The sequence below is a fragment of the Stegodyphus dumicola genome, chromosome 4 (assembly GCF_044657685.1).
Source record: "Stegodyphus dumicola isolate Sdum_Otavi_A_Nest chromosome 4, ASM4465768v1".
Taxonomy (NCBI): Eukaryota; Metazoa; Arthropoda; class Arachnida; order Araneae; family Eresidae; genus Stegodyphus; species Stegodyphus dumicola.
The window spans coordinates 86,786,942-86,799,723 of record NC_140771.1 but is presented as its reverse complement, the minus strand read 5'-3'; positions in this window follow the sequence as shown (position 1 = coordinate 86,799,723).

The window sequence follows — 12,782 nt, the reverse complement described above, 5'->3', positions numbered from 1 at the left end:
TCCCTTTATGAGTTCAGACTTTCATTATGATCACTGTCTGTGCAAGTACATTATGAAAACTTTATATTGCTTAAAATAGAGCTTTACGTATTATTACTGGCTCTGAATTATCTATACCTATCCCGGATATGAATTTACAAATTGCTGATAATTACTTCAACAATCGTCGAATTTACGTATCATTGTCTCTTGAAGAAAGACTGTTACCTACTGGAAATCTACGGCTTGAATATGTTCAAGCAATTTAAGATTAAAGTATCAATGCATTTTCTTAACCAAGTTCTATAAACATATAGATTCATCTTACATTCCAACTTACAGGAATACCTATTTCATCCTAAAAACCTATTAAGGGCTTGATTAAATACATAGTAACAAACTTGAACTTGTTCTCCTGGCTTAATAAAGTGAGTGTTCACAAGCCGAACGCAAACTAAACGCTCTTGCTGCTTTTTAAGAAAAATTACTCTGATGATGATTTAAACAGGCATATGCAGTGGGCTCTTCAGAAGAAACTGTCAAAAGAGCTAATGCTGGTACTTGCTCTATCTACTTCGAATTTACAGAACCTTTGAGTTAGACCTTAGGTGATTTCGTTGACATTTGAAATAGCCCTTGAAATATCAGAAAATTTGTTGTCTGGATACATTCTTATTATGACTTAGACTATTAACAATTTGAAATTAATGATACATATGTTTTATGTATTTAATATGATCATAATTGATCGTAGTCTCTGATTATGTTTGTAATAAGATTATGATACTCTTTCACCTTATGATAAGGGAATAGTTAAATGGATTCCTAGCTGTTTGAGCCCGCTTAGAAAACAGAACGCAAATAACTTACAAGGGAAGTGTCTCGAGCCTTTCTCATTCATCCGCTCATAGAAAAAGAGTAAAAAAGAATCCTTAAAATCTGTAGAAAGAGAGAAGCTCTATATAAAGAGACAGATACTGACAAATCTTCGGAGGATATCTACGTTCGCTAAACAAGACCTCTCGCCTTTAGGTATTGAAGGTTTTCGCTCTGTCTATTGATAGGTCTTAGCTATTTGAAAGCTCATTTCAGCGAATTCTCAAATTCTAGCTTCTGTTGTAAAAATATTTGTACGACTAGCCAATATCTTCATGCCTATTTAGCCTTACAGAAGATATGCACTTCTTTTTTATAATAAGACAGTCCCAATCCTACATATATTTTATTTTTACAGTGGGTTGCAAGATGTGATACGTGAAAGAACTAAAATTGATGTAATAAAAAAGCATGAAAAAATCAATAATGTATGCTTGATCTGAACAAACGTTAGGCATAATTCGTTTTACGATCTTTAACATTTAAATCAAATTTCAAACCAGGTTCTGTAGAATTTCTTCACTGGAGTTTTAAATTCATTGAGCATCAAACACATCAAAATTCTAGGTCCACCAAGTATATGTTCTCTGCACACTCTTCTATTTTATAATACATACAAAAAGGGAATTAGTGTGATATCACTTTGTAGTAGAAGTAAAAACATTAGTTGTCAGATAAATCGTAGGTGGAATTTTCTGTGGTAATTTTACTTTTAAAAAGTACCGATGTTTAAACGAATAAAATGAATTAGAAATTTCATTAAAGAAAAGATATAAGCTGCTATTTCTTCCGGCTAACTGCATGGGAATTAGAGCAATTTACGAATTCCGCTGTTAAAATATTATGTTTGTAAGTTATTCAATAATAAAATCAAAATAAATATATATTTTGTGATAGCGAATACTGTAATCCCTGCAACATATGTACGGATATATTTTGTTATATTCATTTATATTCATATGTCATATAATGCCAGAACTTCAATCAATGAGGAATTTGGGTGATTTTAATCATTCCATAACATCAAATACAAATTCGAAGAAAAATAAAAAAAATTATAATAAAACTTCATTTACTAAGTCAAATTAGAGTCAATTTACTAAATCAAAAATGATGCATTCTTTTAATTTACTCCGTTAAAAGTTTATTTCTGATTTATACAACCGAGTTTTCCATTAAATTTAGCTTAATATAACAATCGGCTCATTAAAATTTGAATTACCTTTCGTTTTTCCTCTGCTTGAAGACTGTATCCAGTGAACATATAGTTAATGTTACCAAATCTACAAGTATTTTGCATTAAAGCTTAATTTTCCTTCGGTTAGAATTGAATAAACGTTAAAAAAATAAAAGCGAATTTAATTTAAATTGCAGGAAAATACTTTTCATACAATGTTAATGCAAATTCATTATGTAAACAAACACATTTCTCATTATTTTTGTGGACTTTACGCGATGAGTTATGAAACACTAGAGAAAAGCCTTAATATTAAGCGGTACTGCTCTGTTATAGATACCGAACTCAGATATCTCTAAAATCTGATGATCTGGCAAATCATTCAAAGCATAAAAGCAATCGCCAAAATACTTACAACGCAATTAAGTTCAAGAAAAATATAAGGGAAAAACATACATTCATACAGTTAAAAAAGTTTAATGCAAATTAAGCAATTCTTCAGAAAAACAAGAAAATATCTGTTATCGAATTGAGATTAACTCTTAGGCATGAAGCAGATGTGATTTCAAATATCTGAAAAAATTTGCGTTTTAGGCATTAATAAAAATTTAATTATGGTTAATGTAGAAATGTTCAAATCCGGCCATTTTTTATTCTTCAGTGTTACAACAGTTTTAGTATATTATAATGCAGAGTAGAAAGTTCCGGCAGAGCGGCTAGGCACTGCAACTAAAAAGTTCTTTTGTTTCTCAGAAAATCCTGTTGCACACCCACGATATGGAAGGATACGACTGACAATGTTTTTCAACGAGAAAACAAACTTCCGTCAACTTTGACACTATTACTAGTGACGCCTGTTGTAAATGATGATCTAGACATTAATGCAATGCCACAAATTTCCTTTATATAACTGTTATAACAATATAATGCAGTAATTCATGTCAGGCTAATATTGAAAAAATTCAATACAAGTTAATTCTAAACACCATGCATAAATGAAACGAATTACCGTTAAGAAACTGATTCTCGATCCAAGTTTGAGAACGTAAACATTTTATATCGGCACATCATATCCCAGCATTTTTATTTCTTCGCTTCTTTCGAACTGAAGCAGAGCTTCATTTTATGCTTTTCGTGCACTTTCTTTCAGAGTGAATAATTTCTCGTTCCTGAAGAAATTGCGTGGAGATATTTTATCATTAGATAAGTCCCAAATTTTCCTATCCTTGGTAAAAACAATAATACTAAAAACACAGATGATCGGTTACATCTTTAGAATTTATAATCTTATTGCCAGTTTTGAAAAGGCATTTTTTTAAACTTTTTTGAAAAGGCAAACATTGTAACGAACTTTAAAAGAAAACAATAACAACTTCATAGGAACTAATCTACTGGAGAGTTTATCAAAACACTTCGCAAAGGTTCTGATCCCGATAACAGACCTGTACCTATTAAGCTAAATAATTATTTCATAATTTTTCGTGAATATGAAAATGAAGATGAAAGTTTCGCGTTACATCGCATCTTCGAAATGTGTTCATTATCCTTAAAATGAAACTTTATTAATGGTTATAATTATGCCTAATTTTGATAAAACATATTCTCTTGCCTCGTATATTGTAAGATCTGTCTCTTCTTTTCCACATAAACTAAACTAGATCCTACATATGAGCCTGGCACAGGAATTCTCGCACAGGCGAGAAAGTAAATACCAGTATAGAAAAAGGGTGAAACCAACCCTTTATTAATTCAACTCAGAAAGGGACGTATTTCGTGCTTTACAATGACACCGACCACTTGTGGTGGAACTTAAACGTTGTTTAACATAAATCAACTCGAATAGTGCTGGACTAGCACGTTAAGTTACGGGTTAGGTTGACTCTACAAAAACCTAACGGTCGTGACAATTATCCAAAATGGCCAATGGGCGTACTGGCATAACAGCGAGATAACCAGCAAAACGTGCGCTAGCTAGAGAAAACTCGCTCTGACTAAACTCAGAGATTCACCCGTTTAAATACTCACTTCACATAACTTTAAATTTACATCCTGGCGAGGAAATGCGAGGGGAAGTTGAGGAGTTCAGGAACGATAACAAAATTTGAATAAAATGTTAGTTAACTAAAGGAAACTCTACATTATATATTATTACTAGTTAATTGTAATGTATTCTGTTTAGTCTAACTCTTAAATTTACACGCAACTTTTGAGCGTGTACATTAATGAAACCAAGAATATAATAATGTAAACTTATTTGCCTTTATATATTCGATTAAAGTTTATTTAAATTAGTGAAGTATTGAAGAAATTTTCTCTGGGGTTTTCATAAAATTCTTCTAGAACAGGGTTTCTCAATTGGGGGCAGAATTTTTCCCCTGGGGGATGATAAAATTTTAAAGGAGTTCTCTGATGATCAAGGATTAGAATCGTCGATCGACATACTCAAGACCCAATTGAGTACAAAATAAATTATTAATAAAACTGATAATTAATTATTCATTGGTATAAAACTGTATCATGTAGCAAGGAGAAAATCATATTAAATAAATGCAAGGGAAAAGATACACTAAAATTATTTAATGTATTTTTAATATATCATTAATATTTTTAATAGTTTTTTGTGCTAAAAATTCAATGTTACAAATTTAAATGGGAGACCACAGAAAACACATAAACATACATATACGGGGGGGGGGAGAACAAGAACACAAAAGTGGAGTGGAAAATAAAATATCTGATGTGGACACTACATTATCTCTTTATAAGATTAATTGTAATTAAGATTGCGGGGAATAAATGTTATGAACAGAAAGTAAAAAGAAATATATTCAGAATATATTGGTTAAAATGTACAATCATAATTAAAACATTACATCCAAAATTAAGTAAATGTCTTCGAATCCATCATTAAAGTTGAAAATAAGAGATGAAATTGCTAAGGGTGCATAAAAATTAACCATTATTTATTTACACAATAAAATAACTCAAATATGAAGAAAAATATAAAGACTAAAAAATCCTAAAATTTAAGGTAATATTAAGGAAACGTGGGAAATCAATAAAAGATCTACGATTTTCGCGTGCGGGTTCATCCGCAATTCGTCTGCTAGTTTGAGATCCTGGAAGTGAACCGGCACGTTCATATTACTAGTTTATGTTTGTAAAATTAAAATTAATAATAATATGGAAATTAATTAAATCTAATAAATCATTTTTTCAAAACAACAATGTTTTAATATGTTGTTCATATCCTTAATCTAATTGTTGTTTTTAAGTTATTGATATGCAGTTATTTGTATTATGATCACATTATGGGGCTCTTATAAAAGGGTGGATGCAAGAAAAAAGATGGGAATCTCTGCTTTAGATAAATATTGTGCTTGAGTAATCAATGGCTAGTATATTGAAATTTTATTTTCTGTTTTGATTTCAGCGCTATATTTCATTACATTATTTTTATTTAATGCTTACAGGCTTGGTTAAAGCATCAAGAACATGACAAAACGCTTCCAGGATTGCATTATACAAAGAATCAGTTGTTTTGGATAGGTGCAGCAAGAGTAAGTTTCACTCCTTTTACCATAAGATTACTTATTAGTAATTATCTTTGAGAGAAATAGTAATTGAAAGTATTCCCAAATATGCAAAATATTTATAAGACAGCAATGACTTTTGACAACTTTTGAGCCTGTAAAATAAATTATCGTTCTGAAGATAAAATACGAATTGAAATCATTAACGTGACTAGAACTACATCTTTTAATACCTGATTGCGATGTAAAGACGGATGCTGTGAGCAGTTAAACTCCAAAATATTCTTGTCATCTTATTTAGGTGTGACCACAGTAAACTTCTCGCAAATCAAACTTCGAAGATTATTTTCGAAAATTTTTAATTTTTTTAAATTCCCCAAATATTAGATATTAAAACGGCTTACGCGAATTTCGAATTTATTCCTATTAATTTGTTTAATTCCTATGATAATTTTAAAATTACTTGCGTATTCAAGTATTCAAGTAACTTCTATATTACTTCCTGTTTCTTCCGCAAAATGCATTGTGAAGTAGCCCTAATCCAAACTTCAACACTGAAATATTCTAAGTTTGCTGGATTGTGAAAATACGGATAAACGTCATTTTCCCTAATTACATAAGGTTTGGGGCCCACCAGGGGCCGAGCGGTAAAGTCGCTGAACATTGGTAGATCAGTCCGAGGTTCGAATTCCGCGAACGGGCTGGCTGCATGGGTGTTTTTGTGGTTTTCCCCATGTGTAACGTGTATACGAGCCAGTTTCCCTTAGAAAATCCTCCACGAAGGCATCCCTTCCCTTAGGCAGATAGCCCTAGTGTGCTTTGCCATAATTAAATACATCAACATAAGGTTTGCCATAATTAAATACATTAACATAAGTTTATTTGATTATGGCAGTCCGCTCGATTATCTGCCTAAGAGAGGATGCCTTCGTGGAGAACTTTTTTTAAGGGAAAGTGGCTCGTATGCACATTACACGTGAGGAAAACCCCGAAGACGCAAATACAGCCAGCCCTAGTCAACCCGTTCGGGAGATTCGAACCTCGGACCGAACTACTAGTGTTTAGCACCGCTCGTCCGCTGGTGAGTCGTAATAACATAAAGTCGCCCTTCAGGGCCGAACGATTCTTTACAAAAGGCATGCTACTTAGTGAAGAAAATTTCTGTACGCACAGTATATAAAGACTGGGTTATAAAATAAATTTCAATTAAAGATTGTGTAATATAATTTATATTTATGTACAAAAAGATGTGTATTATAGCTTATTTTTCTCGTATATCCTCCCCCCAAAACATTAATATTAAGATTACTACCACGATAATTTTCGTAAACGTGTCAGAGTAAATGCCAGTCTGCGAAAGTTTTGTGAATTTTCATTACTTAACCCACGATTATGGGGTGAATTTTCGTAACTGTCCCTAATAAGTGAATGCTTTATGCGTGATTTAGTTCTCAGGATGTTTAACATCTTTTCTATGACGGAAGTCTAGTTATCACTATTTTTGAAATCTGGAATATAAATACAGATGCCTTATTCTTCATTTTCGGTTAGTTAAAATTAAGCTCTTTGTTCCTTTATTTAAATGTTTTGATATTTTCTGATTTGAAAAGTGCAAAAGGATAATACAATACAGTATACAATTTTTCAGGAAGCTACTGATTTAATTAGTGTAAATACTATGCTTATTGTCTAAAACATCACACAAATATGTAGTCTAAAGCGTTAACGGAAATGACTTCGAAGATAAGCTTGGAACAGAGTATAATTCTTAATTAATCTATGATTCATTGTGAATGGAATAAGCGCTTATTTTTCCGCACACAATATTTTCGGCTACTGAACATAATGTCACCAAGAACGCACATGAAAACAATGCTCAGTCTGATAAGTTGTCCTTTAAGTCTTTGAGATCGGAACTCCACCAAGATAGAATTTGAAATAACCCCACAAGAAAATGTTACATGGAGGTTAGATCCGAGTAGCGAGGAGGCCATACAAGTGGGAAAAAAAACGACAAGGGGCCTCATATATCCTTAGCTTCCCATTGCCAAACATTGTCAATTTTCATTATAACAAGAAATGTCATAGCAAATGCTGACCGTTTATCATAATCATTGTGTTTCAATTCCTGTAAGCGGCTTATCTTTTATAGGTAAAAGTGAAGAACTTTCTGAAAAATCTGCCATACCGCTGAAAGATTCAAATCTAACAGTCACGCCATCCCCAAGACTGCTACTACTAGCAATGGTCTCATAGGTACCATCAACGATTGCAGTCACGACATCAGTACACCTTTTTCCCTCTGTACCAAAACGAACTTTGCCAAAGTTCCTGTTTCTTCAAAATTCTGAATCATGCCTTTTAATGAATTAATTGATAGAAAGGCTTTCTGTAGGATGTTGCGATTTTTAAACTCAAGAGTGGTGGTTGATTCTATTGATGAACAAACCCTACCTAATTTGGTGGCATTCCATCTGATAGATCAAACTACAGATGACCTGATTACTATCAGCTTAAAAGCAAAACACCCTGTACATTATACTAGTGATTCCCTCAGTTATACTGCCTTTCCTGGGACCATTTTCCAATAGGATAACGCTCGTCCCCATACCGTTGCTATCACCCAACGTGCTCTACAGGAACTCGACATGCTGCCTTGGCCTGTGGGATTACGCAATCTTACTCCCTTCAAGTACTTACGGGACATGACTGGACGACAAATCCAGCGTCGTCCACAACAAGAACAACAAGTCCACAACAAGGATCGTTCCTGATTTGTTTGACTAAGTTCAACAGACATGGATCTCCATCCCACAAAATGACATACGGCACCTGTACAATATAATGCATTCAACATCGTGATGATAACAAGGCTTATCAATGTACCACCATTTCACATTTGAAATTTCTTTTCTCGCGTATACTTTAACTGGTGACACTGAAACATTAATCAAATAAATATGTTACTTTGACAAATGATTTGCCTACATTTCATTCTTCTAAACTGATTTCTTTTTGGTACTCGGATTTCATTTTCCATTAGTTTATGTTTTACCGAAATAAAAATATTTTAGTGTGTATTTGCCTGTACATGTTACAAAAATAACACGAATCAAAATGTAAAATTATCCCGCGCACATGAGTGCAATATTTCGTTGCCTCTGTTGATCTTCTCATTTCAAGTATACGAAATTAAAACTATGTCCACTAGCCCTAGGACATTCAAGACCAGATCTGGGCACCAGCATCTTGATAAAAGATCAATCACATTGCAAATATTCAGCGGTTATCTCCCCTCCGCTACTAAACCGCTTGAGATGTTATTTTTAAATCAGAATATATTCCAATTAGATTAACGGAATTAGTCATTAGAACATTTGTCCACCAGCAGCCGAGACCAAACCACAATAACATTTATACCAAACCAAACCCCAATAACATTTATTTGAAGCAATAAAAAAAAAATGAAACACAAGGTTAGTACTGTACTCTCCATTATACTTTTATTTTTCTGGTACAATAATAACAAGCAGAAGGAAGTATTGGATATTAAAAACGAATCTGATGCAAATATTTTTCTATTTCCAAATATCTCTAACTGCCAGTACCTTTCAGATGAAATTTAGTTTTAGTGCTGTATAGTAGCTACAGTATCTATAGAAACTTGCCTCAAAATATGGTTTGAAAAAATAACTGTTTTAAAGTATAGTATTCGCATGTTTCATAGTATTCGCATGTTTCAGGGTTTGTGTGAGAAAAGGGAACCGAATTATGAAAAGTCGATCTTTAATACTTTACCAAATCCATCTGGAAAAATTAGGTAAGTGAATTATGAATAGCTTTACATAAAATAATAGGAATTTTTAAAAACTGAAATGCACATCTTTTAAGAGAAAAATAAGAGTTTGTGAAATTAGCATATTGAAACTTGAGTCGTTACTCCATATTTATGACTTTTGATTAGCTAATTTATTTCAAAAGTGAATTAATTTCTGTTCTTAGAAGAACAATAATTACACTCCTTACGCAAACGCACCATAAAGGAGAGTCAATTCTATAGTATCTCCCGTTCTACTAAGCCAGTTGACGAAATTTAACATGCTTTTTCATGTTTCGAGACCTCGATTAGGACATATATTTATAGTATTCTTATAATATTGATAATCTGACACAAAATCGGGCTTTTTCTGAAATGATTTACTATTTTTTCCATATTACGATTCTACTACTTAAATTATGCCAAATTGACGAGTTTTGTTAAAATCGCATGAGTAGTTTTTAAAAAATTAGCTCTCGAAATTTTAGTTTCTCAATGTCAATTGAATTTAGTATGTATTCATTAACATTTCTTTTTATTGTTAAACTTACTTTATTCTTCCTTTCACAGCTCGAAATTTCGGTTCAATCCAAATATAATTCGCAGATATTTTTTATTCATTTTTTTTAATTTGTACTTCTTAGTAATTTTTTATAAATTTCTCGAAAACATTTGAATTATAACACATAAAATTTTTACCATCAACTTAGTAGATGTATTTCTATTTTCTAGGCATCCCTGCAAAAAATCGCAGTTTTTATTGAAACTTTCCCAAGATATATGTGTATTTATATATTGGCGCGTTTTGAAATTTGGCATATTCGTTATAAGCGATAAAAATGCAACAGTGGTTTACCCACTTTGTTAAAAAAATTTGAAAGAATGTACGATGCACCTTCCTTTCCTCTCGTGCACTATGAAAGAGAAACGAAAATAGGTTACCATAAATTAAAAATTTCTCCATGTGAATTATTCTTGACACATAGTGGAAAAAATGCGTCAAGATAAATTTTTAAATGTCTTGTTAAATTTTATACAACTTATTATTTAAACATAATTTCAGTCCTAGGATCGAAATATGGAAAATCCTCGGTAGGTCATTTCAGAAAAAGTACGATTTTCTGTCAAAATAACAATGTTAGAACAATGCTATTGTGATAAGGTCACATAAAAGAAGAAGAGACTGAAGATTTATATGGACAAGGATGTCTCGTGAGCATAAGCTGAAAATTATTATTTTTTAACTTACAAATACGTTTTCAGTAGTTGTTAAAATAATCTTTATTAAAATAATTAAATCGTTGGCAATGTTAAAAACGCAAGCTCGAGAGCCACGAATTGCTCTCGCACGTAAAATGTATAGAATTTGATTTTAAGGAAAAGATTTAGGTTTTTCTCTTCTGTATTGTATGTAGCCATTTTTTTGGGCGTTCAATAAAATTTTCATGTGATGTTCCGTCATTAGCGTTTTCATTGGAGTTCAACATCACACCGTTGAAGCATTAACACTACACCACAGCATTAAATATTAAAAGTTGGTGGCAGCTTTTAGGGATTGTTACTGAGAGTAAATTTAGGAACGGACTTTTTCGCCTGTGAACAGTCAAGACGTTCTTCTCTTCAAGAATGATCTAATTTGGCATGCAAGGACAGTTCGCGGGGTGAAGCCTCTTCAGTGACAAGTGACAGTGTGTCAGAAGGGAACGCCGGAGGAAGCGTGATCTAGTGCCGCAAAATAGTGAAATTTCCCGGAAGAATATCCAAGTAGTGCCAGGAGAGTCAATCGAAGGCGTCTTCAAAATTGGTGAGTACCATTTTTGTGATTTTGGAGAAGTTATGCCAGTTATTTGAGACTAGGTTTATTTTGGATATAGTTCTGTTTTTGAGGATCAAAAGTTATCTGGTGGTTATTGAAAGTTAAGCTTGTGGTTACTGTTGCTAACTGAAATTAAATTATTTGTTCTATTGTTTTAGTAACTGTGTAGGGTTTATATTTATTTTAACTAACATTTATTTTAAGTTTAAACTATCTTTCCTGTCAATCCTTACTTTCCCCTGGAACTGCCAATGCCAGAATATGTAAATTTTAGTAGAACGCGCAAGCATTCAAATTATCAGCGGAAGTAGTATGATTTAAATAGAAGGAAACAAGTTCGGTGAGAGAGAGTTATTCTTACTTAGCGAGCGCGGAGGTAGTTATAGAGATTTGAAAAACCCCGCGTTGCGGCCTATGTGCTTGGCGGGAAGTAGTTGCAATTGTTCCAGTGAGCTTCAAGTCTGCTGAATTAGCAGCCGTATTGTAAAACGCGGTGAGTTAGTTATTTGAGAGAGCCTCGTAGTTAGAATATTGTCTTTAATTTCTTTTCAGGTTTTTATTTTTATTTTGACTGCCGAGTTGGCACCGTTTGTAAGCGTCAAGAGAACGCAATTGTAAATTAGTACGTTGAATAAAAAGGGACTTAAACCCTTTATAAGACTCTGTGGTTTATACAAGCTTTCACAGTCACCTCTTGGTTGCGTGCTAGTTAGAGGCGCGCAACGTTATATTGGCGCCCGAACACTTATCGAACTGAAATGGCCGAAAACTGGATGGAAGCCGCTGGACAACACCAAGAAATGACAACGCAGTTAGAAGGATTTGGATACCTGGTCCAGACTTTGAGAGCATCAATCAAGCCAAACGTCTATTTCGACGGAAAAAATTCGGTGTCCGTATTTTTAGAAGGTATAGAAAACCACTTTCAGCTCTATCCTGTGCCCGAAAGACAAAACGTTGCTATCGCCACATCAGCACTAAGAGGACAGGCCGCGCTATGGTGGAAAAATATAGGCAAATTTCTTCTAGGTGAATTTGGAAGCCCGACGTATACTTTTGAAAATTTCAAAAAATCGTTAGTAAAGGCCTTCCCCATAGTGAAAGATCGCGCACGGCTGGAAGCCGAGCTATATAGTTTCTATCAACGGGATACAGCACAATTGACGGACTTTATTTTACGAAAAATCAAGCTAACGGATATGTTGTATGGGAAAAAACCCGATGCGGAGATTATTGAAATAATATTACCAAGATTGTTACCCGCTGTCCAAGACTACTTTGAAATTAGAAACCCAACCACATTGCAGGAACTTTTCGAATTGGCGGTGAAGTTTCAAAATCGCAGAATCGCGGAAAGAGCGAGAGGGGAAACATATTCTCAAAGTACCAGAAGGAAGGAGGAAACAAGAAATGGAAATCGCTCATATGGGGGAAAGAACTATCAAGCTAACGCATCGAAACTTGAAGGGCAAGGCCCAAAAAGAAAATTTGAAAATAAGCATCCGCGTACCCAGAAGACACAGATTGAAAGGAAAGTTTTAAACGACTAGAGGGGCCTGTGAAAGGGAGGGTCCAGACCCCGGA